Here is a 27,562-nt window from a genome sequence, read left to right as displayed (position 1 = left end):
GGGAAGCCTGCGCTGCAAACCGCTGCCAAAAGGCAGGTAACGGAACGGAGGCTCGTCATCAGATGGTCAGGTGACGTCACGACGGCTCCGTTGAGAATGCGGGCCTGTCCTGCGCACTTTCTACCAGCCAAGGTTGCGACAGGCGTCTGTGCACACGCCGGCCAATCACAGCGCGCTTCGAGCAGAGCATTTCCTCGCTCGAACTGCTTAGTTTTACCATTGAATATATATATAATAAAAAAAGTACTCTATGATATTGCAAAACGAGTCAAAGTTTGTCAACTTGGGCAGTCGTGGATTCATGAGTTCTAATGCTGGATAATACGGAGAGAAATACACAACATTTTTTGTGAACGTTATAGTTTTACAATAGCGAAAAATCAACAGCAGTTTTAACGAAGCTCAGTGGCGCCTGTACATTAGTGGAGTATATAATAAGGGGGGGGGGGGGGTGTTGTGTGTTATTCTTTGGGAAAAAAACACATTTTATTATTTATATTTTTTTCTTCTAACAAGTATTTATTTAATGTTTTTCACGAAGTTAAAGACCATATTTTATGCCAGGCCTAGCATCTAATGAAAGCCTTAAATCATGAGTTAACCATTCGTACTTACCCTTCGTCATAAAACTCTTTATTTTTAGTAGGCCTATATAATTTATTTAATCAATATAAATTAGTTTGTCCCAGAAACATATGTACCTGATTTTTTTCAGGGTTTTATTAATGAATGCTATATAGCTTACTAAAAAAAGTATTTGCAGACGAAGGCTACATACAAACGGCTAATCCGAAACTGTATACCACACGACTTTATGCTTGGACTTACATGAAATTTTGCCGTTAAGTTGATAAAAATAAAACATTAAATAAGCACTTATTTAATAGCAAATTATTAAGAATTAAATACAATTATATTACGAATTTATTAAAGATCGTTTGCAAAGATATCAAAAAAATTAGAAGCAAATTAATTTACCTAGTATGTTTAGGATGCACTCTGGGGAAAAGTGGGATAAATTTAGGTTCTCAACACGAAGGCTACTCTCCATATTCGCAAGCTTCTGCGTCGGCCACAGATTAGAGTTATTATGTTCCGAAGCAATCAAGGTTACTGCCCGTACAGGTCGCCCCGGTAATTCAGTCGCCGCAAGGACTTAATAACTCAACCGTTTTGTAATTTTTTTCCCCTCCGGTCTTGGGAGCCAAATGACCGGAACCCGCGCGGCAACGCGCTTAGCCGGCGAAGGTCGGCCCGAGACTGAACAGCAGAACAAGAGAAGCGCGAGTGATCTGGAACACAAGGCGAGCAACTGACTTTCCTGATCGGCCGAGACGCTTGGTCGGCGGCGGGATAGCTCTGCCGAGGACGACGAGACAGTCTGCGTATCCTGCAGCTGTCCGCACTGGCTCGCGCGGACGGAATAACTCGCACCGGTTATTCAGATAAGGAAAACCTGGACAGTAAGTATTTCTTGATAAATGTTACGAGGATGCTATAGACGAGGCAGGCCAGTCGGTCCGGTGCACCGGCCAGCGGGGGGGGGGGGGGGGGGAGCCTTCACCCGGACACCTTCTCCCCTCCCGCTAACCGCACGGTGTCTCTCTCAACCCCTCTAGACGGAGTGGTTCCCAAACTGGTGATCCACCTTTCCTTATAGGAATACCTCCACGGTCTATCGGTCCATGGTGGAGTAAAAAACTTATTTGTATCGTATCCCTTCCTTATGTATAGGCTATATAATTTACTATCAAATATTGCATATATATTATTTTTGAAGTTATACTTCTTTTTTAGACGCGTTATGAAAAAATGATGAGAGTGAAATTTTAAGATGCGCGCGCATCACTGTAACACAAAATTAGCAGGTTGAAGCTGCGCGCGCACCATGTGACGACATTCTCACGGGAAGATGGCGAATCCACGTGTATGAACATAAACCCACATTAGGGGACATACCAAACGTATTGGTGTGCCAAATGAAACTTTATGATAGTGAAATTACCATGGAATTTATATTTTGTAAACTAAAATAGTCATAGTAAAAATAAATTCCAAGGTTTAAAAAATACACATTATTTTGGAATTACATCAAATATAATACATATTTTCCTCGTAAACTTCTGTCAGAGCAGTGGTTATACTGCGCGGTCAATCTGCAAAATGGCTGTGGTTCAAAACTCGGCGGTAGATAATTTTTTTTTACTTTTTTTGGAGTTATACTTCTTTAGGCGCGTTATGAAAAAATGATGAGAGTGAAATTTTAAGATGCACGCGCATCACTGTAACACAAAAATAACAGGTTGAAGCTGCCTGCTAAACCGTTCATTAAGTCTCGAACAAAACCTAGTACCCACAAAATAGAAATAGAACCTCTATTAGTCGCGCATGTTGGCACGCTCGTCGCCTCTGATCACTGTTTTCATATTTATAATATTTATCCACGTGTTTCTAGTTTCTACATTCACAACACGTGTTTTAGTTTCATACCAGTGCGAATTATATATCTGCTAATAAATTATATTCAGTAGTGATTTAAATTGATTATTTTTATTAATATTATTTACTATTCGTAAATATATGTAAAAAAAATTGTGCCTTTATACTTTTTCAAGTGCTTCAATATAATAAATTGAGGTTAACTATCCGTATGTATTATTTATTGATATAAATTAAAATATGATTATTTAATATAATTAATACTAAATATTATTAAATTATTAATGTTAAATATTTATTATTGGTTATTTAATATTTACACAATAACGAAATAAATTTAATAAAACATTTAATAAAATATTTGTGATAAAAATTAAAATCGAACATCAAATGAAAATATTAATTTTTAATATTTATTATTAAATTGAATAAATAAAAAATATTTATAAAAATAAATGAAAAAATTTAATGAAAACTTTTTGATAAAAATGGAAAGTGAATATTAGATTAAGAAAATAATAAAAATTTAAAAAATGAATAAACTTAAAATCATATTTTAATTTATTATTAAATGTATATATTTATTTATTTTATAAAATATTAAATAATCAATAATAAATATTTAAAATTAAGATTCTTATAATATTTATTACAAATTATGTCATATATTTTTTATTTTCTAAATTTTATTTAATTAATTCTTCAAATTTAAATTGAACTTTATTGACTGTGTTCACTATCTTTTTCCAGCCCTTTTAATATTTTATTGTAATTAATTATTTTCATGCAACTAAAAACAATTTTTTTATGATGCCAAAGAAGTAGGCCCTATATCTCTCACGCGCGTACATACGTACACGCACCCATTTTTTTTAAGATACCGAATGATTGTTGATAAACAATTTGTGTCCTGATTTAAAAATGGTTTGACAAAATATAAGCACTTTGTAGCAAAACAGTTGATTATTTAACAATATATATGTGTTTGCACACAATTCGATTTGTTCGATTTTTCTTATATTTTTCTGATGTTTTATTCGATGGTTTCTGATAGTTTCAGGATCGAGTCGCGAACCCACGTCTGTAACCCTTCCGCCGACCCACCGGTGGGTCGCGACCCACCGTCTGGTAACCGCTGCGAGTCTTACAGGGTTCGCCAGGTCCGCAGAGCCGCGTCGCAAGAACTGGCGTAACTAGGACGCCACTGTTCTCGCGGCTTCGAGTCGACCTTTGATGAACGCGGCACTTAGGGGGGGGGGGGCTACGGGACATTTCCAAAGGACAAGCCGGCAGGTATAGCCGGTGGACGCTGAACTGCGAGCAGCAGTGACCCCTTGGCGAGCGATAGCGGGCGACGAGAGGACTTTGTGTGCGAAGATAGGAGCACCAGGGGCACTAATACTATTCCTTATAGGCTTTTATTTTTTAACTTTTACCCTCTCGATATAAATCCCGAGGAGTATCCAAGAAAAAAATTTTCTTTTCCAAATTTTTCGTTCTGTGTAACATTATTAACCACTACTTGTCTCTCTTAATTATTTTATTTTGGGTTAAGGGCATAATTCCATTATATATTATTTATATAGATTATATGTATATATGGTTAAATGCGATTATTATTATACATATATATTTCAGCAACATTTATATTTGCTCATATAGATTTCCGTTAATCAAATCCGTTTTATTGCCTGTCCACATATAATCCATTTTAAACAACATATTTGTACTTCCTCCGGTGGTTCAATCACCATGCACAGGAAGAACCACCAAGAAACCTATGCAGGATGTTCAGTTTATCTTTATATAGGATCTCTTTTTTCTCTCTCTTGTATTAGACACTTCCTTATATCCTAAAACTGATTCGTATTCTTTAATTACAGGAACTTGAGAGAAATTCGACCCCTTCCTCACAATATTACATCCGCTTAACATATACAATTACAATTTCCTTGTCCCTTCTGCCATCAGGTCTGCTTAGTAATCTTCCGATCTTGAGTACTTTGTACTCTCCAGGTCTTCTGCAAATATCTCTGTCGCGGCGTGGACCAGAGAGTAGTTCGAGGCTGTGTGTTGGGACAGAGGTGCGTGGTACAGTGGGGAGAGTATTTATTGGACTTAACAAAGTATGGTTAGTTTGTTAAGATTTATTTAATACTACAAATATAAGCTAATTAATGAAACTGCGACTGATCAGCTAGAGAACGGAAAAATTCGCGGATTCAATGACCTCTAGAATAGCTTCCACTATCCTCTGCATTTCTCAAGCAGACACGCGTGTTCATTGGGTGCTAACTTGTGAGGCGTCTCCACTGGTAGCTTGTGATTCGATGCGTCTTTGGTCGATAGTCTCTCATTGGCCCAGAGAACTCCAGTTAAACTGCGAGCCAATAGCAGGACCAGCAGAATTGTACACGTGTTTGAATTTCATCTTGTCACGAAATGAATTCGCGAATTTTTCCGGACTCTACTGATTACTGGGGTTATCCTTCCGGAATGGTGTCCCCCCCCCTCCCCCCCCCCCTAGGGAACATCACGCACACTAACATGAAGGAAACATTAAAGATTCCTTATAAACCACGTTTAGAGTTTTACTTTCACGAGCAAACGCAAACAATTTGGTGGAATCAATAAAGCTGAACTCACGGTGATCCGTCACAATCACGTGACCTCAAGCCAATCAGATGGCCCTGTAAAACTTTCATCTGCCTGTCCGTCTGAAGCTTTCCATGCTTCAACTTTCGACAGACAGATGAATTAAATTATAACCTAAACAAATTAGAAGTTTTTACAGTTAATTTATTTGTTTAGCTATTTCCATGGCATGTTTTATTTTATTTTTGAAAATGTTTTGAAGTCTCATAATTTTAAACAAAAATCAATCGAGACAAAGAAGTGCTCGTATGGTAACGTATAGTTACTCGAAAATATATTTGATAAATATGAGAGGGAAAAAAGTACTTTAATGATTTATAAGTGCTTAGCTTACATTATCATTAAAGTAATTTATCTTTAAGACGTATTTTTTTCCTGTAACCTTGAAATTAATTTTAATAATGCACATTCAGGCAATTTTTGTTTAGTAAGTGAGAAGGAGGTTAAAGGAAACCACACTGAACGTTGCAGCATGATTCACACCAAGGAAACAACGCAGCTGCGAGACACGCGATCACGAGACACGCGTGTCTCGACCATTTCAGCGGAGATAAAAAAAAATTGGTTTTTTGTAAAGTCGGTTTACGGACGATAGTTGAACGTGACAAGGTCAAATAAACATTGATGAAATGATTGCATACTTTTATGAATAAAATTGAATCATTTTTATTGAATTATCACTATTTTGTATGGATACAAAGAAGTAGTGAAATGAAATCTACAATTTAATTGATAAATTTACTTTTATTTGCACTCATTAATTCAAATATGTTTATTACTTTAACGAACAGATTATTTTAACCATAACTTTTATACATGTTTGCTATTTAACTTCTTCCAATCCGTGTTGTTCTGTTAAGGATAGGACGATGACAGGAAAAGTAGGAAACGAATGGGAGTGTTTCAAATTTAATGTGCCTCGAAAAAGTCAAATCGACGGTTGTTCCAATCGAGTTGGTTGAGAGATAGATGCGGCGCAAGCGTACAATGAGCGTAACGGGACAATGTGCGTAACGGGACAGTGTGCGTAACGGGACAATCAGTCATCCTTTTTCGTGCGTGCAGCCGGCGTTCATCGAATGCTCGTGCGCCCGGACAGTTCGCGGACAACAACGGCCGAGGCGCTGTGCGCAGTCACGTTTCCGCAGCCGTCCGCGAGTAGCTGTTGCCGACGGCGGCCCATTGTCCGCGCGCGCCGGCGCCTCTCCGCGGTCCTCCGGGGAATTAATAACCGCGCGCCTGCGCGTGCTTCTCTCAGCGGCCTCCGGGGACGACCTTCACGGGTGGAAATGCCGATGCGAAAGGCGCACAGCTGGGGGTCTTGTTGTTCCCGTTGCCGGCTCTTTTTGCCCCGCGTCGCCCGCGGCTGCCCGCCTCAAGGCCGACAAACGGGAAACACACTCGTCAAATGACGACAATACCAACAAGTAGTGAACGGAAAAATTGCGCGAATTAATTTAGCGACAGGCTAAAATACAAATAGTTATACCTCAGTGCTGCCTCTGCCATATTGGCTCGCAACTCACCTGGATGACTCTGGGCCAATGAGAAACGCCCGACCAAAGCTTTATCGAATCACAGGCTGCTACGTTGGGACGTCTCACGTGACAGCGGCCAATGAGTGGGTGACATTTGACCGAGTGTACGTAGAACTATGGAGTTCATCCTGGAGGTCATTGAACCCGCGAATTTTTCCGGTCCTTACCAACAAGTAAAGAACTGACTAATTAAACAAGCAAGAAGGGAAGTACGGAAAAAAATCATCGGAAGATATTGTAAGTGCATAGATACATACACATGTATTAGGTAAATATTTAAATAATTATACAGAGGATCCGGGAAAGAATTTAATTTGTTTTCCAATCAAAAATGGTATTTGGTTAAAAATTAATTATTATAATTATTTAATGTGAAATAAATTAACGTTATTGAATAAGTTTCGTCAAAACACATGATGGGGTTAATTTTTTGGTCATGGCGGACTGGGCTCGAAATAGAAGGAAAACCAGATAGAAAGATAATGAACTCTTCGAAGAAGACTGGACAAGATCATGAAATACTAAAATAGCTCCTAGCATACTCCATATCGGGGTTAATATCTAGGTGGAGATAATGAAGTTGGACAATTGAATATCGTAATAATTTGCAGTGCAACATGTCCAGCCGTTCAAACCCGCGGGCTGGCGGGCTGGAGGTCAGAGGTCAGAGGTTCGAGTCCCAGATGGATAAAGGAATTATTTAACTTTTTTATCACAACCTGTGGGACATCCACGTGGTACCAGCCGGTACACCCTGAGAAAGGTAGGGTTGTATTAGCGTGGCTTTACAGGATATGCATAAGTAGAGACCGGAAAAATTCGCGTATTCATTCGGCGATAGGCTAGAAGTCAAATACATATACCTTTTAGATGATTTTGCTATTTGCTTACTGTTCATCTGTACGAATCTCAACCAATTATAAAACCTTAACCAAAGAAGGATCGAATCACAGACAAACCAGCTGAGACGACTCACAAGTCAGCAGCCAATGAACTGGCGTTATTTGCCCAAGTGTACAGGGGAATGTGCAGTCTATCCTGAAGGCTATTGAAACCGCGAATTTTTCCGGTCCCTATGCATAAGCCATTGGAACGCGACTGGAGGTGCTAGGGGAAATGCTACAACGCGAGGCAGCGTTGCCACACAACCCCTCGACCTCTTGCAGCCAACCTGTGGTTGACTGTGTCCCCGCCTGAGAGTACCGCAAGGTGTTGCTCCAAGTTCGTCACACATCCGGGACCCCTCAGACCTCAACCAGGGGGACGCACCACAACGCCGAAATACCAAAACGCCGAACGTACAATAACGCCGAAAACCATAACGCCGAATGCCAAATTGACTACAACGCCGACAGCTAAGAAAACTTCTGTGTACCACAACGCCGAAATACATTAACCCCGAAAAATGTCATTGCAGGACTGCCACAAAGGTTAGGTTAGGTAAGGTTAGCACACAAATTCATTCAGTTGTTTTTCAATTTTGCTCCTGTGCCCCCCCCCCCCTCCACGCAGCAACATTTTTCGGCGTTACTGTATTTCGGCGTTGTGGTACACAGCAGTTTTCTAGCTGTCAGCGTTGCGGTCAATTTGGCATTCGGCGTTATGGTATTCGGCGTTATTGTACGTTCGGCGTTGTGGTGACGACCCGTCAACCAGCTGTGGGCCACTCCTCGGGCGCGGACTGGGAGCTGGGTCGTCCTGCGCCTCCAAGCAGCGTGGAGAATACCGCACGTCTGCGCGGGCGCTCATCAGCTCGCCAAGGGAACCAGGCCTCGGAGACACTCTGGACCGTGGACGGGGCGTGGGTCGGCGGCGAGGCCTCGGGCAAGGCCGCCCGTGGCGCCCCCTGGGTCACCCCCCCCCCCCCCTCTAAACCCCTACCCACCGGCGGTCACACGGTGTGCAAGGTTTCACAAGAACCCTCGCCACGTTGAAACTGCTCAACTATCCGAGTGGACCCAGTTCACGAGAAGCATCTGAGATCAACCAGAGGGCCGATAAGTTGTTCTTATCTTTGAAAGATTTGTGCAATGGGAGTGCATGACTTCATGTAAGCTTTTGGACATACGCCATTGCTAAGCACATGCAGCCTATGTCTGTAGAAGAAAACTACAAAAAAACCCAAAAGACAAAAAAAAAAAAACCTAAGCAAAAAATTTGCTGTTGTCACAACAGGATATAAACACCACATAATATTCCATAACAGGAATATGGTCAACAAACAAAGAAAAAAAAAGAGTTTATAAGTGGTTCTGTTTCCATGTTTCGTTTTTAAGCTGTATTTCTTAGAAAAGTGAAAATGGCTAAAACGCTTGTTTTCAGAATACATTTCTATGCATGAAAACACTCAAGGGACTTACATTACAAGACTGCGCACCAGTCCAGAGGAGATACCGCGCTAGAAGCAGAAGCGAGCGTCGCTCTTATGATCCCCCAATCAACAGCCACAAAACACCCTCCTGACTAAGCCGGCCCCGTTTTCCTCGTGACAGGCCGTAACTGGTGGTGCTTCTCCAATTCCCCGTGACTGAAATGACGTAACCGAAATGTGAAGGCAAAACATGAAATAAACAGCACAACTTGTCGACAGCGAGGCCATTTAGAGACGGTAAAACACTTCATACGCAGACCACCTACCTCAGCAGTTACTTCCTCTCACTCTTGTGACTAAATACAAGGTAAACACTGAAACATACCTGGCTTTGCACAGAACTGGCACCTGCCCCACAGACATGCGCCAATGAAAACCCACCGCTAGACAAGTACCGAATCACAAGCAGCCTACTCGAGGCTCTCACGGAATCAGCCACCAATGAACAGGTGACATCGAGCCGAGCATACAGAGGACTGTGGAGTCCAGCCCAGTCCCTACCTTATGACTAGGGGGCAGGCATTTTTCGCGAATAAACCTGAACGCCTATTAGACTGCAACAAGGTATACCAGCACCAATAGTTTATTCCTTGTGATTGGCGACCGTCTGCGAGAGAAGTCGATGCCTTATCTGAACGGGCCACTCAGGACGCGTTTGCTTTCGCACTGAATTACTGCGATTGCCGTAGAGACCGGAAGAATTCGCGAATTCATTTCGCGACAAGTTAAAATACAAATAGTTATACCTCAGTGCTGCCTCTGCTATTGGCCCACAACTCACCTGGATGACTCTGGGCCAGTGATAAACACCCAACCAAAACTTTATCGAATCACAGGCTGTTACGTTGGGACGTCTCACAAGACAGCAGCCAATGAGTGGGTGGCATTTGACCGAGTGTACGTAGAACTATGGACTTCATCCTGGAGGTCATTGAAAGCGCGAATTTTTCCGGTCCCTAGCGATTGGTGTTGTAACAATCGACGTGCTCTTGAAAGAAACTCACCCAATCACGGAATACAGACGATGCTACAGTGTTTTAACTTTCAGCTGGCCTTGGTTTCTTATCGCGAAATATGCATGGCCCTGCCTCATGAGTGGAAGGAGAGGAAATACTGGGTTGTGTCTAGGAGAACCACTGACACAGGTGACCACTCACCACGCAAGGCACATGACTGTATCTGTGCCCACCCCTGCCACGTGTTGCACTGACATTATTACTGGCACAGAAGCAAGAGAGCGATATCAGTAGAGATTATGATTTACTGCGGGTAAAAAGTGACTGTTTGCTATGCTTCACTACACGTTGTCCATATTACTTTTCTTAACGACGCAGATCGCCCAAAGAAGTTCGCTCCGGACTTCACTCGGCCAATGAGAAACATCCTACAATGCAGAACTCCCGAGATTCGTCCTTAAATAATCAGTGACTGGAAAACTTCGCGGAATGACCTCTAGAATAGACTCCACTAATCCCCTATGTTACTGGGACAAATTACACCTGCCCATTGGCTACTGACTCGTGGCACCTGTTAACTGGGGTGCTTGCTTTTGATTCGACATTTCTTGCCAAATCACTGAAAGGTAAAAATATTTGGATTCTAGTCTGTCGCGAGATGAAATTATGAATTTTTCCGCTCTCTATAAATAACTACGTTCTGCCTTGAGAGTAATGACAAGTCACAGTGGAATGTAGGCGGGCTTGGCGCAACACATTTTCGCGATTAATCATTTCTAAATGTGGGTAGGGACCGGAAAAATTCTCGGTTTCGATGACCTTCAGGGTAGGCTACGCAGTATTCTGTGTGATAGGCTGCTGACTTGTGATTAGTTTCATCTGGTTTGCCTGTTCTTGGATACTTTTTTTTTTTTCAGTCAAGGGTTTCTCATTGGCCCCAGAGTCATCCAGATGAGCAAGTGAGCCAACAACAAAAGAATAAGTATTTGAATTTTTTCTATCACGAAATGAAACCGCAAAATGTTTTCGGTCTCCATAGCTAATGGCTAGGGACCCGGAAAATTCGCGGGTTCAATGACCTCCAGGATAGACTCCAATATCCTCTACACACTCGGGCAAATGGCAATTGTTCATTGGCTGCTGATTTGTGAGTCGTCTCGACTGGGTGGCCTGTGATTCGACACTTCTATGAGTGAGGGTCTTTAATTGGCCCACAGTCCTCCAGATTAACAGTTAAACAATGGCAGAAGCAGCACTAAGGTATAATTATTTGAATTTTAGCATAACACGAAATGAACCCGCGAATTTTCCGGGTCTCTACTAATGACAAGTATGATATTTTGAACGGTGATCCCATCGTTGGAAATCCTACGCCAGAAGCTTTTCACGCAGAGAAGCATTCGGTAGCTGCGTGTGTCGTGAATCAGAATGGTTTTGTCGTGTTTTAGGTTCAGGTGAAGTTCAGAGTTCAGTTGATCTCCTTGCGCGCTGAGGCTGCCCAACCCGCTTGTTTACGCCATGATCCAGTCGTGGCAGTGGCGTGGAAGCCGTGAGGGTCGGCCGGCGCCTTGCGCGCGACGACTGACCCTAGATGGGCCGCCGTCGACGGCGATTAGCGGCGATTAGCGCCGGTCTGAGGTCTCGCTCCGCGTTCAGTGCTCGGGTTTGGTCATCGACTCTTTTCAGCGGCGACCGGCAGGCTTCTGATGACGGCGTTTTCGCGAGCTATGCGTTGGGACACCTGTATTTCGCGATTTCATTTCATGTCAAGGTATTTCACAAAACACTGTAGCTTTTTCTAAGAGTCATGGCAAATTGTGAGGGTGCAGCAGTACGGTGACCACATTCTCATTGGCCCCGTCAAGAGCGGGACGACACCTCTCCCGACCTCAGCCAATAACCACAGGAGAAAAGCTACAGCATTTTGTGAAATACCTTGACACGAAATGTATTCGCGAAATACAGGTGTCCCTAGCTATGCGGCCACGGGTAGGTGTAAGTACAGGTACTGGCACAGTTGCACGCCACGCAGCCAACCTGTAAGCACCACTTGTAGCACCACTTGGCACCACCCTCACAAATCTTGAGTCACACCTCCTCGAGCGTGTGGGTTGGACCGAACTACTGGCCCTTGTATTGCGATTACGAACGCGAATACTCTGCAGGAGTGATTAAGGCGTCTTAAGAATGCATTTACCATTTTATGCCTAGTTTGTGTCATTCTCAACTATTTTTTTTTGACCAGTTTTATTCTTGCTGATTTCTGCTTCCTCGCTAGAGGCGCCTACGATAACCATTTAGTTTCCAATCTAATAAACGTTCTAACAAATTCTCGAAAACCAGGATTTAAAAAAAATAATAATTTTGTAGCTGATAAAATGCACATACAAATAAATTTTAAGACAGTTTTCAACAAACTATAAAATTAAGATATGTTTATTCCAAACATCGATTAACATATGTTTTACAACCCACATAAAAAAACTATTATCTACAATCTCGTCAAACAAAAAATAAACTACGTATACTCGAGTATGTTTTATACTAATTAGCTTACGTTTCCTCCCGCTCGTACGTGCTTATCGTCTGCCTCTCTCAACTCACCCTACAACCACGCAGAGTTCAACCCGAGGTTATCGAGTAAAGGATCGAGTTAACCTGGTAAGGTTTCCGTAAGAACCTTAGAGATGAATGCCTAAGGCCTGGTTTGTAAACCTACGCAAAAACGCGCGAAGAAAATAATATCGGCAACCACTTTAGAGTATGTACCGGTTTATAAACTACGCAAGGCACAATAACGCAACGCAAGTATTGTAAACGTTCAACTTTCTTGCATTTTAGCTCGCATTTCCGACGGCCATATTTGAAACTTTTAAAGACTCAGACGTTTTGGGCACAGAAGTCCACGGTGTTAATTTTATTATATACATAATGTTTAAAGTTGTAAAACTTTCATACAGTTAAAGAAAATAACACTTTTGTTGGTATCGTGTTGCGTTGTTGCGTTGTTGTGTAGATGCTTTGTAGAGTTTTTGCGTTGTTGAGTTGCTGAGCTGTTGTGTTGTTGAGTTTCTGAGTTGTTGCGTTGTTGCATTGTTGAGTTGCTGAATTATTGAGTTGTTGAGTTGTTGCGTTGGTGTGTTGTTGCGTTGGTGTGTTGTTGCGTTGTTGAGTTTCTGAGATGTTGTGTTGTTTCGTTGTTGAGTTGTTGTGTTGTTGTGTTGTTGAGTTGTTGCGTTGTTGCGTAGATGCGTTCACATGGGTCCCGCGGGTTGGCGGTTGGTCGACTCGGGCCCTCGAATCCAGAGTCCACGTCGGGCCCGCCGTCTGCCCGGACTGCGCGCCGGTAGAAGTGCGACTCTTGCAGTGGAAACTGAGACCATGATTAGCACGACATGTGACACTATCTGTTGGACGGGCCCATAACTACAAGCAAGCTACCAAAAAAAAAAAACTTGGGCCAGATGTTCAAATCCAAAGTTTTAGGTTTATAATATTAATTTAACTTCTTGACGACTAATTGCTTAGTAAAAGGGATATAAACTGAGCCGGGGGGAGGGGGGACTTAATGGCGTTTCGTAATAAAACAAAAAAAGCATGATCTATATAAATGAGTAGGAAATGCAAACTTTCTGGAATGCTCCACCACAAAATACGTGGCTACCAAAAATAAAGAATATTAATTTTTAACTGGTTTGTGCGGCCGATAAACCTGCATTCATTCTCCCAGTCTCAATGTAGCCATGTTATAAATATATTATGAATGCTACTATCTAGCGGTCGGGCACAAAACTACTTAAAAAAAATAGGTCTCAGTCTCGTCAATTAGAGTGTCTCTCTCTCTCTCTCTCTCTCTCTCTCTCTCTCTCTCTCTCTCCCTCTCCCCTCATGGCGCCGGTCCACTTCCTCTCCTGCAGGCGGCGGCTCGGCGGACGCCGACAGGAAGTTGCGTCATTTCTGCTTTTAACCTGTCGAGGAAACACTAGTTCTTTTTTTTTTTGTGCGCCCGTCCGCCCGAGGACATTTCACCAATCAGCATCTCGCGTGCTCGTTAGGCCGGGGAGGGGGGAGGGCCGGACGTGGCGGCTACGCCCTCTTGTTGGCTCGCAGCTCGGCGAGTCCAGCTCCGGTGGTGTCCCTGCGACAAGCCGTGGACCAGCGACGTGGCCAAGTCGCCGCGACTTTGACGCTCGTAGCGACAGCGTAATCCCGCGTGTTATGGAGGGACATCAAAACAGAACCTTGTTTGTAGTGTATGTGGATGTGAAAGATAAAAAAAAAAAAAATTAACTATGTGTTTTCGTGCATGGAACTGGAAGAACTAAGATTTTTATTTTTTATTTTTAATCAAAAACTCGTTCTATTAATATTTACTGTGTGGCACTGATAATTACCTATCAATTTTAAATACCCGGAAATCATGCATGTTCTGAGAAACCAAATTAGCTCATACTTTATTTCCACGATTCATTCAGTATACACTTCTCTAAATAAGCAAAATATCTTCTGTGATATTTCAATTATTTTTTTTAAAAAAGGGGGTTGTCTGAAAAGTTGGTTTACGAACGATAATTTTACGTGATAACGTCATAAGAAAACATTGATGAAAAATTGCATACTTTTTAATTTTCAAATATAATTTACAGTTATTGCAAATTTAATATAAATAATTTGTTTAAAAATAATCACGAACAATTAATTATAGAAATAAACTGGAATCAAATCAATATTAATAAATTGTTAATTTGAAATGATGAAATTGGACAAATAAATCATATTTTTAAATTGCTGCTTTTCTCGCAGATTTTCTCACACGGTGGTTGGCCGGTTCTTGCACGCTCGGCTCAAGCGGAACGTGACAGTGAGTCACGCTTTTACGTGCGTGCAGCCGGCGTTCATCGATTTATAAGACGTTATCACGTCAATAAACTTTGTGTCCTGGAATTTTTTGACTATATTCTGCGCATTTGTAAAATAATTTTGAGCTAACAGGAATTCGCCATTTCGCGGTAGACGATAACATTTACATGTTATGTCGTAGAGAATAACAGGCGACGCTTGTGTCGCGCTGAGAAAGTCTCGTGTGTTGCTGGTGACCAGCGCTATAGGCGTGTCACGTGTCGCGTGTCGCTGCTCAATAAATGGCGACTTGCCCGTTACTCGCAGCGACACGAGACCCGCGACACGCCTAGCCCTGCTCGGGGGGAGAGCGACGTGATGTAACATTTTCACTGTCGCGGGCTGTGGCAACACACAGCATTGTAAGTGGTATAGGGAAGTGAAGATAGTATTTTGTCTTTAATGTTACACCATAAAGTCCCACAGAGGAGAAGATTGCACGCCAGTTCTGTGCCTGGTGCGTAGAGGCGGTGCGGCGTGTGACGCGCGGGCCGGTGTCGCCCTTAGCGCCTCCGCGCTCGCAGAGCCCGTGCGCGCGACAAAGTTCCTCCCGCGAGGATGGGTCGTTACCACAACGCCGAAATACCATAACGCCGAATGTCAAAATTGACCACAACGCCGACAGCTAGAAAACTGCTGTGTACCACAACGCCGAAATAACAACTGAATGAATTTGTGTGTGTTTCTTAAATGTACCTTAACGCCGAAATACCACAATCAAACCTAACCTTACCTAACCTAACCTAACCTAGTCTAACCTAACCTAACCTTTGTGGCAGTCCTGCAACGACATTTTTCGTCGTTAGTGTATTTCGGCGTTGTGGTAATTCGGCGTTGTGGCGCGTCCCCCGCGAGGATGAGGACTTCTCCGGACGGCCGCGCAACTGGAGTGCGAACCAGCAGAGCGTCACACTTCGGTGCAGGGCGGCGAGGGAGAGGGAATGCCGAGGTCGACGGGCGGGGAAACCCCCACTCCCACCCACTTCGCCGGACACCCGGACAGCGGCCGGCAGGCCACGTGACTCGGGCGAGACTCGTCGACGAGGCGGGAGCACCCCGAGACAACCCCCGTGGGCTCGCGACAACTCCCGCCACTTTCCCCCACTTGGCGAAAAATACGTATTTGAACCCACACGGAGTAAAATTGTTAAACCAAATTACAGAATCGACTGACGCAATTTCAATAGATAGCTTCTTTCTCTCGATAAGCTTACACTTTTTGTTTGCCTCAACAAAACACATATACATATTGAAGTGTAGTATAGCATAAAATTTTTTTTTTTACTTATTGCAAAATTGTTTATTCAACCCAAATGTTATTATATTTCGTATAAGGTGCAGCAAATAAGTTAAGCTAACGCGTCACAGTCGGAGTCAGGCCAACACAATACTGTGTCGCGGCAAGTAAACGCTTAAGTTCTTTAAATGATTGTTGCAATGGGGAAGCTTATTTAAAAGTTTTTCATGGACATATGTCATTTTTTTTTAAAACTCTGTTTCAAAGAGTAACCACAAGAATGAACAAGCAATATGTATGCACAAACACACATAAAACAAGTCGAAATAAGCCGATGTCAAATATTAAACACAGACAGCGCACGGAGAATCCCGTGGACGAATCACAGCACAGACAAACAGTGGGCCGACAACGCCGATACCTGTGCAACTAGAACAAAAAATACAGGCAAACAGCAACCTTGGAGAAATACAGCGACAAATAGACTAACCCAAAGATGATACTGAACAGATAATGTGGACAACATACAACGACAACACAAGAGACGAACAAACGAAGCCAACGACGTGGGTGAAAAGATATTCCGTGCATCACAACGACGACAGCACAGAGAAATGGAGTAAGTAGGCTTCCTAACAGAACGACAGTTGCGACTGTTCGGGAACTGAGATCTGTTCCCGTCCACAGGCACAGACAGACTGATTGTTGTCGGCCCACTGTGTCGGTCTGTGCTATGATAAATTTCTGTGACTAATTTCTTTCACAGAATTTTCTGAGCTGTCTATGTATTTTTTAATATTTTAAAATTGGCTGATTTGGGCTTGTTTACTGTGTGTTTGCATATATATATATATATATATATATATATATATATATACATATATATATATATATACACACATATATATATATCAGTTATTGAGGTTTCTCCAGACATACAATTTAACCAGAAATAACGTAAGTCCAAACAAAATTTTTAATTCAATCTCACCAATAGCAAGAACCGTCCTAATACCGCCAGAAACAGAAGAACAACCAGAGGAAGCAGCGGCCCAGAGATCTCCCCATCAGCGGAGAAGCGCTGTGACGTGTGGAAGCGACCGCGGCGCTGTGCATCTGTCTCAGCATCGTGGACATGTGTGCACTCAACAAAAAAAATTTCATGGTCACCGGAATTCGGTTACCGGTTTGTTTGTCAACATACGCAAACCTCGCCAAAATAGTTTGTGTTAAGACTCGGTCTCACACATCCATGTTGATTTCTAACTGTCTTTTTTTTAATTATTTAAAGGTTCTCTCTAAAATTCCAACAAGATACCTACCTTGCATTGGTTTTTTTGAAACAAAAATTTTCAACTTATATTAACTGAATGTAATTAGTGTAAATATCCGCGCGAGTGATAAAAAATTACGAACAATTGCGCGACGTTTTACACCCATTACATAATACTTAGTAAATATTTGTTGAAACATTTAATGACTCAACAACAAACGAAAATGAGATACCGAGCTAGATTTACAGAAAGAGAGAGCTCTTAGATAACATTAACGACGAAAAAAAATTAACATGGCGTGTAAGAATGGCAACAAAAACCAGAGTTACTGTATTTAGATCATTGACTAAAGATGGAGATAATGGACCGATTCTTGTCTTCTATTCATGGTGTTGTTACGAGTATACTGGAGGCGAGGCCATGAGGCAGCCCAGAGGCTCGTTAACTCTCGCAAGTGAGGCGCGGTCCATTAGCATCACGCCTGATAGGATTAGCAACGGTGACTCACTTCTCCCACTCCCCCAGGCTTCAACCATCCTCAGCGCTTTATCATTGAACCATATGCGGCTCTGGAGGGATTTTGCACGTTTCCAGCGAGGTGACGTAACTAGCACGCCATTGTTCTGGCTGCTTCGGGGTGTCAAGTCGACCCTGATGACGCGACACTTCAACGGGGTGCGAGATCATTCCAGAAGGGGGCTGAGGGGTATGAAAACTACGATACCAGTCTCCAAGGCAGTGAGGTGAAGAAGGCGAGAGACCTCTCGGAGAGCTAAGATGGAGGATGGACTTTTTGCACGGAGACTGATTCATAGGGACTGTGCTGTGTGCGACGGACAAGTGAGCGGTGCGAGGCGGTGTGTTGGGACAGAGGTGCGCGGTAAGAGACGAGCAGTAGAGAGAACCAGTGTCGAGTCGAGCTCCAGTGGGATTCACTCGGTTACCATGTAGGCCTATCATGCAGGCCCCTCCCTCCCCTTAGAAGAACCCAGTGGCGAATATAAGGGGAGGTACAAAGGGATAAGCTGTCCTCTCCGTTCCCCCAAACACCATGAGTAATTTCTTGATAGCAATTCACTCTGCATAGTGCCCTGGCTTTAAGTCTAAATAAGACCACCGGTAAAATATGCATTACATTATAGTAATATTGTCATAATGTATGTACATTTATGTTAACGTGATCATGTAACAATACAAATTAATAAAAAATATTTCACTCAACACAACGTGCAGTAGGGCATGAAAACTTCGGAAAACATCCGTTCCAGAATATGACCTACTTTTTTCTACCCTTCAGAATTCACTTACGAAATTCTGGAAGGATAAAAATACTGCAATGAAAAGTGCATTCCTGCTGATCTGAACATTTTAGATCGGCATTACTGTCACACACATCAGGCGCAAAACTCGACTGAAACATATCTTGTGTGCGTCCGTTCCAACTGACGATGTATCAGGGCAAGGATCTTCGTAACTAACAGAAAGAACACACTTGCAAGGAGATGGTTGGCTCCGTGTTGTCCGTCGTGACCAAGGCTGGCGGGGCACAAAGGAGACGCTGCCACTCCGTCACAGGCTGTTGTCGGCGCAGACAGGGCTGCCACCACGCGCCAGGAACACACACGGGTCGTTACCACAACGCCGAAATACCATAACGCCGAATGTCAAAATTTACCACAACGCCGACAGCTAGAAAACTGCTGTGTACCACAACGCCGAAATAACAACTGAATGAATTTGTGTGTGTTTCTTAAATGTACCTTAACGCCGAAATACCACAATCAAACCTAACCTTACCTAACCTAACCTAGAGTAATATAACCTAACCTAGCATATCCTAGCCTAGCCTAACCTAACCTAGCCTAACCTAGCCTAGCCTAACCTAACCTAACCTAACCTAGTCTAACCTAGTCTAACCTAACCTAGTCTAACCTAACCTAGTCTAACCTAACCTAGTCTAACCTAACCTAACCTTTGTGGCAGTCCTGCAATGACATTTTTCGGCGTTAGTGTAGTTCGGCGTTGTTAGTACACAGCAGTTTTCTAGCTGTCGGCGTTGTAGTCAATTTGGCATTTCGGCGTATTGGTATTTCGGCGTTGTGGTGTGTCCCCGACACACACGCAGGCTCCTACTCGCGGAACGCACAAGCCCCCGCGGCTGTGTGCTCGCATGCTGATGCGCGGGGCGCGGTGATAAAGGAGTCACGAAGCGGCCGCCATTCCGCGCGAGCCGCGGGCAGATCCGCATCGCCCGGCACGCGAGCCCCGCTGTCCCGGGCTCGACATTTACGGATTCAAATTTCTCTCTTTCCTCCCCTTCCCCACTCCCTCTCCTGTGTCAGCCCGAGGGCGGCGGGCGGCTGTAATGACCGGTGCCCGGTGCCGCGAGGGGACAGCTGCTTCGACGGGGCCAGCCTCGCCACGGCCGGGAGACGGGAAGCCTACAACTCACGTAGTTTCGGTTCCCTACCACCTTTGAATATATATACTGTATAGAAGTCGCGAGTGGATAGGATTTACTCTACGTTTTTCAGGAGCGTATGATGAGCAGCTTGGGAACTTCACCGCTGCAGTGCGCTGCCGTAACGCCCTGTATCGTCTTAGTTGTTATTTACCCGTTAGGGCGCAGCACTGTCGCCCGCTGTCATTCCCCGCACTCCCCACCTATCATTCACTGCAGCTCAAGGTCGTTCAGCGGGAGGGGGAAGGGGTGTTTGAAGAGTTCGACACTTGTCCGCTAGGGACCACCACAAGTCGATGCTTTAGTGATGGTGGCGATTGCGGCGGTGAATTAACCAACTACCTCAAAACCGTATTAGAAATTTTAAACTGGGCTGGCGACTTCTATACAGTATATATATTCAAAGCTACCACGTACGTGCAACTTCGGATTTCTCTCAAAAATTGAAATTAAAAAAAAGCGAAGGGTTAGATTAGGTTAGGTCAGTCACAACGTGCTTGCTTTCATTGGAAACTTCTGATGTAGCGGCTGAAGTGGCGTTAATACCAAAACGCAAAACTTGGGAAATCTTCGGAAATTGTTGCAGGGAACCGAAACTACGTGAGTTGTAGGCTTCCCCCGGGGGGAAAAGGCGTTCCCAGGGTGTCCACAAGGAAAAAAAAAACTATATTTCGTACCAACTTAGGCGAGAAAAAAAGTACTAGATTTGAAAAAAAAAAGTACTAAATTATAATTTGTTGTGGTTTCAACAATTTAGGAAGTTGTTATGACATTGCAATGCTCTAGCCTAACTTAAATATCACACCACACACACACATACATTCCATAGTTTTTAAAAAATAATTTACGCTCAATAATAAAACATATTGGAGTTACTGTAATCGTATTATATTAAAGATTAAAGTAAGTACTAGACCTGAGCGTAAATTTACTTGACCACTAAAAAACTTATAAAAGTGCTAGATCTAGTACGAAAGTACTAACTGTGGACACCCTGGGCGTTCCTCCTCCCTCACCACGGGACAAACTCGCGCGAATGTACCATCATTAGAGACCCGTGAATTTCGCGGATTCATTTCGTGTTATGCTAAAATTCAAATAATTATACCTTAGTGCTGCTTCTGTCATTGGTTCTCTGTTAATCTGGAGGACTGAAAGCCAATCAGAGACCCTCACTCATAGAAATGTCGATCCACAGGCCACCCAGTCGAGACGACTCACAAGTCAACAGCCAATGAACAGTTGGCATTTGCCCGAGTGTGTAGAGGATATTGGAGTCTATCCTGGAGGTCATTGAACCCGCGAAAGTCACGGGTCTCTAACCCAGGGCCGGCGCGTCCATATAGACGAACTAGGCAACCGCCTAGGGCGCCAAGTATCTGGGGGCGGCGCAGCAAGACACATAACAGCTGATATAATATGTTTAACGATTATTGAAACTAGATGAAAATGGATTTTTGTAACAGTTTGGAATGCTTATATTGATATAAGTAATTATTTAAAGTCCACGGCGACCTGTTTATTATTTGTAATGAGTAAAAAAGTAAAAAAAAAAAAAAAACATAAGCCTGCTTACATTTGATTGTTGACAAAATCTTAGGCTTACGTGATGTATTTTGAGGCAAGGAAAATTTGGGGGGGGGGGGGGGGGGCAATTAAGGTTTTTCGCCTAGGGCGCCAATTTACCTTGCACCGGCCCTGCTCTAACCATCATATAGTCCGGTGACTTTGTTTTCGACCTGCGCAGACCCCAGTGTCAGATGTGTGGTCACGTGATTCCAACGCAGTGGAGTGGAGGGGATCAGTTGCCAGTTGTACTCTGCCTTTATACGCCGCTCCCTAGATAGTGCTTCGCAGGTCGGTTCACACGACACGGTGTTGCGTTAGTCTGGCATATACCTTTCAGCCACATCGCGAAGAGAGTGATGTGTGTTCGTGTACGTTGTCCTCGAGGGAGGAGTGGGAAGCCTTCTTTTCACAAACGAGAGAGCCAAACGTCCGATCGTGCATCTTCGGGGTTTTTTTTTTTTTTTTTTTGTTCATTGTAAATAAACATGGCGGTGTTGATAAAAGGATACTAATGGTCAATTAGGTTAGGTTAGCTACTTTATGAATACTTCAAAACATTGTGGACGGTTGATTTGGTTAGGATAGCTACATTAAAGATACGGGAAAAAAGCATGAACTTCGGGCAACTTCGGGTTTTCGCTCTCTCGTCTGTGAAAAGGCGGCTTCCCGGGAGGAGTGGCCCTCACCTACCTGCAGACGATTCCGGCTGGGGGGGGGGGGGGGGGAAGGAGGGGTGGGGGAGTTAGGGAGGGAGAAGCTGCGCGGAACGAAAAATGTCCAATGTCAATTACTAAGTTGCCGGGTTATAACAACATATACAATAAATACAAACACAGAAAGATCGCGGCCATTGTCCGGAGTTGCTTGGCTTCTGGGCTGTAGCCGCGTCGAAGGCGAGCATGGAGGCAGCTGCCTATTGTGGTTCTTGGGAAATGAATGTTCCCTGATTGGATGAAGCTGTGGGCCTCCGCCAGAAGCTCAGCTCCGACTGGCCAAACCAACAGGAAGAAAGGAAGGCTCTGATTGTCGACTGGAGGCCTCGGCTCATGTGACGTGTGTTTGGGATGACCAGCTCACGCGGCTTGCAAAGAAGAGAAAAGGTTTTTTTTTTCGACGTGACAACGTCTAATAAATCGATGAACGCCGGCTGCACGCACGAAAAATTGTCCCGTTGTGCACATTGTCCCGTTACGCACATTGTCCTGTTACGCTCATTGTACGCTTGCGCCGCATCTATCTCTATTCCACTCGATTGGAACTTCCATAGATTTGACTTTTTCGAGGCACATTAAACTTGAAACACTCCCATTCGTTTCCTACTTTTCCTATCATCGTCCTATCCTTAACAGAATAACTCAGATTGGAAGAAGTTAAATAGCAAACATGTATAAAAGTTATAGTTAAAATAATCTGTTCGTTAAAGTAATAAACATATTTGAATTAATGAGTGCAAATAAAAGTAAATTTATTAATTAAATTGTAGATTTCATTTCACTCCTTCTTTGTATCCATACAAAATAGTGATAATTCAATAAAAATGATTCAATTTTATTCATAAAACTATGCAATCATTTCATCAATGTTTTGTTACGACGTTGTCACGTTAAACTATCGTCCGTAAACCGACTTTACAGACAACCAATTTTTTTTTTTTACGCAAGAGGGTGTCGGAGAGGGGGAGTGCGAGAGAAGCCGAAGTGATCCGAACACTTTCCAGACGTCACTTCGGAGAAAAGCCGCGATGGACGTCCCACGAAAGTGGTTTAGTTGGCGAGTGTAGTCCCCGTGTGGTTGGCAGCACGCCCGACCAGGCGTGGCTCGCCGCTATTTGCCGGCTCTGCGCGTCGAACACGGCGTTAACGGGATGCTCACATAAACACCACAGGGTGCCTTTCTTAAGGCACGGTCTCACACGCCATGGTCATTTTGTTTACGTGAATACGTCTTTAAAATTGCTTCCATAGTGGGAGACAATTAAAAAAAAGATTGATGACTAGGGACACCTGTATTTCGCAATATCATTTCATGTCAAGGTATTTCACAAAACACTGTATCTTTTTCTAAGAGTCATGGCAAATTGTGAGGGTGCAGCAGTACGGTGACCACATTCTCATTGGCCCCGTCAAGAGCGGGACGACACCTCTCGCCGACCTCAGCCAATAACCACAGGAGAAAAGCTACAGTATTTTGTGAAATACCTTGACACGAAATGTATTCGCGAAATACAGGTGTCCCTATTGATAACTCCTTTTTTTTTTTTTTTCCTTCTCTTAGTCAATTATTCTTTGTTTTTATTTGTTTGTTGACAATATTCCTGTTATGGAATATTATGTGGTGTTTATATCCTGTTGACAACAGCAATTTTTCGCTTAATTTGTGTTTTTGTCTTTTGGGTTTTTTGTAGTTTTCTTCTACAGACATACATGTGCTTAGAAATGGCATGTCCAAAAGCTTACATCAAGAGCTACATATCCATCACCTCCATCCAAAATTTAATTACATCACTGGATAGCTAAAGGATCAAAGAATCCGTTACGCTAAGTGAAGACTGTGAAGCATCGCGCGCGGTGGAGGGGGAAGACGCCGCCATTTTGAGGTCATTTTGGTGCGTTTCGAGATTTCCTTTTAGTATAACTTTTGACTCGAAGAAGCTACGACATTCGTTGTAGTTTCAAGGCCCTACACCGCGGCCCTCCTGCACGACACTAGGACCGTGAAGGAGTGGAAGCCTAGGAGCGCCACTGGCGAGCGAGGGTCGGCGCCTAGACGCTTCTTGCGTCACTCGCGTCGGCTCACTTCCAAGTCGGCCGGCAGAGGGCTTGCGCCACCGCAGGTCCCCCCTGACGACTTCGCGGCCAGGGGTCGACACGCCTGCGTGCTCGCGTGGTAGCCGGGCGAAGCTCGCTCTCACCAGCCGTCTTTTCAACTTACTTGCTTAGTTCGCATGGTATTTTTTTTATACTATGACTTGTCAAATATACACGATTTTAGTTATTTACCCCTAAACGTATAGCTATGGACCGGAAAAATTCGCGGGTTCAATGACCTGCAGGATGAACTCCATAGTTCTACGTACACTCGGTCAAATGCCAACCACTCATTGGCTTCTGTGTTGTGTGACGTGTGTGTCACGTCACATTTGGTGGCGGTTATTTTTGTGTACTGGCGCAGTGTTATTTACCGTTAGCCGTGTGGCGGCGCGAGCCGTACCCTCAGATTTGGTGTTTTGGCCGGTGTGGATCTAGGAGCGCGGGCACGTTTCAGATTGTCAGGATCTAGAGCCGCTCGTGCTCTTGTGAGGCTCTGATCGGCAATTTTCGGTACTCGGTGTTTGCGTTTGTCATGTGTTTTCCTTTTGGTGGGTTGAGGTTGGTATCTGTGGCGCGCGGGGTTGTTGACGAGTTTTCTCTGGGGAGGGTCTGTCTGCTACGAGCCATGGCCTGAGTGGGTTACCTTTTTTACTGCTGATGGAGTGGCTGCGGTAATGAAATTCATGGCTGTAACTTTGTGTGGAAGTTTGGTAAACCTTGGTGGAATATAAGAACTTAAGTTACTGCAGGTTTTGCTCCGTCGGTTACACCATGTTCGAGTGCAGCAGTGTTCTACGCAGTTATTACCAATGAGGAGAAAAATTTTATTTTTAGTATATTGAGAATTTTAAGTTTTTGTAGAGTGAGCCTTGTCGCTAATGTCGTGGATGTCAAATGGTGCCGTGCGTGCTGCTGATCCTCCTTCTTCAGCCCGGTTAAGGCTTGTCTGCGAGGAAGTGTAAATGCTTGGTTTTGAGGCTTCTTGATTGGATATCTCCGGAAGCAGATGGCAACAGACAAACTGTAAGTTTTGAAATTTAGTCTTCGTCTAGATTACGTCAGACGGACCTTCTGTGGACCTTCGCTAGGTAGACCTTGTGGGCTACGCTACGCCGGTATTTTTCACCTTCGAGATAACGTTTGGATATAACTGTAATTTTTTGAAGCAATTTTTTTTTGATTAGACACAGCTGCAAGTAACTACGTCGTTAAGTCTGGAATTGAGTCGTTACCTATTTGGGAGGGAAATTGTTAATATTTTGTACCCTTAATGCGAGTTATGCGCACTGGGTTTTTTTCAATGAGATTTTATTGTAATTTTTTTTTTGCAATTTTTATAACATTATAAATTTTTATGTAGCTATTTATCAAGTTAATTTCAAAAGGTGTGTAGTCAGGTGCTCGATAGGGTATTTTGTGAGGCAGAAAATTGGCTGTGAACTATTTTACTCATTTATCGTATATAAATATTTTTTCTTTACTGCCTGATCATGAACTTTCGAATTGGACTGGAAGAGTTTGAGGCAACAAGTAATTAATTTGCCAAAAACATTGAATGAGTAGATTAACTGAACCGAGCACCTAATTTATTTTGTGAAAGGTGGTAATATTATATATATATATATATATATATATATTAGGTTGCAGTTTTAAGTGATATTGTTTTTTTAAGTAATATTGTATTTTATATTTATTGTGGTGGTTTTTGATGTTAACCAAGTCAGTAAAGGAACAGCATCTAATTCATGTGCGACACCCGTGGTGCACCGGGGTGATATAGGTATACTTGTTATTTTATTGCGTTATGTACTTCTAGTCAAGAGTGTCGAAGCCTGCTATACCCTGTTATTAATTGTTAAATTTAATATACTTATATATTGTTTGGCATGTTCTGCTTATATTTGTTTTATGGTCATATAAAGAAACAAATAATACTTAACTAACTCACTATTTCGCTGTCAATTCTTTGTATCCTGCCTTCCGCAAATTTTTGATCTAAGGGGGAGTACAGTTCTGAGACGTCCCAACGTAGCAGCCTGTGTTTCGATAAAAGCGTTGGTTAGGGTTATTTTTATTGGCCCAGAGTCATCCAGGTGAGTTGTGAGCCAATGGCAGAGGCAGCACTGAGGTATAACTATTTGTATTTTAGCCTATCGCGAAATGAATTCGCGAATTTTTCCGGTCCCTACGTATAGCATGTTTGAATTTATTTTGGATTGTTATCAATAATAGGGTTATTTGCGATTGCGTAGCAGACATTTTAAGTCAGAGTTTGTGTGTGATTTTGTGTAGTGAGGGGATTTTAAAAAAATTGAGGGGAAAAAATGTCCATAACAAAAAAACTACAAGATTTTGAATTTGATTCATTCATAACCGTAATTCAGAGGCCTGTCAACTGTTTTGAGCTTTGACGTTGAGTTACAGGTCATTCTGTATATATTCCCTGGAACTGGTGGTCGGTTATTCTGGTACAACTTGGAAACAGTTGGACAGTAAGGAACCGATCTAGCCTGCACCTGTCTTGTAGGGCGGTAGAGTGCGTGGTTCATGCCGGCACACTGTCCGCTCAGGGCAAGGGATATGTGGAGGCAGGCTTGTCTCTCCGGACCCGCGCAACGCCCCAGCAAACCTCCCAACACTTCAGCGGCTTCATACGGGACTCGTGATACAAGACGGATAAATGAAGAAACACAAGACGGAGAAGATGATAATGGCTGAACACCGAGAATCAACACATGAAAAGAAGAGATATTAATATTTTAGAAGAAATAAGAAGTGAATGGGAAGCCTGAGAACTTGAGGATGATATGAGGTGTGGACAGAGACCGGAGTACTTAAAAGAAAGATATAGCACAGAGAGAGAGAGAAAATGGAGAAGATTTTAGAAGATGTAGGATGATTGAGGATGAGAAGAGGAACTAACAACATATAATAAAAGAAGCATATTAAAAAGGAAGCTATGGAAAATGTCTTTATATGAAAGAATGAAACAAGATAGAAGGATATGAACTAAGGAAGAGTATAAAAAAATTATAAATGAAAAGGGATGAATATAATTCTAGTTGTAGTACAAAATCCTGCCCGATGAGAATAAAAGTGACTTGCGATGACGACACGGCTATGGACATGGACATGTTTAAGAACATTTTAATATTATTTTAATATAGACGTCATGGAAAAGAAGTATGAGCGAAACTGGACGAAATTTCCAAGATCAAAAAAATAACACTGATATTAGCAGTGATTAAAGAAGAAGACCCCCAAAGAGAAAATCAGATTTTAAGGATGACTAGGAACCCAATATAATCAGATGATTTAAAGATTAGAACACATTACCCCTAAAATACCCTAAC

At 43.0% G+C, this 27,562-nt stretch overlaps 1 protein-coding gene across 1 annotated transcript in view; it reads right to left on the bottom strand.

Annotated features, from left to right (window-relative positions):
* The window catches only part of LOC134528393 (uncharacterized), a 223,162-nt gene that overhangs the window by 29,237 nt on the left and 166,363 nt on the right, over positions 1-27,562 (bottom strand). The gene's annotated exons all lie outside the window — the stretch shown is intronic.

This window comes from Bacillus rossius, chromosome 1 (genome assembly GCF_032445375.1).
Source record: "Bacillus rossius redtenbacheri isolate Brsri chromosome 1, Brsri_v3, whole genome shotgun sequence".
In the NCBI taxonomy this organism is placed as follows: domain Eukaryota; kingdom Metazoa; phylum Arthropoda; class Insecta; order Phasmatodea; family Bacillidae; genus Bacillus; species Bacillus rossius.
This window is presented reverse-complemented; position numbering and strand designations above follow the sequence as displayed.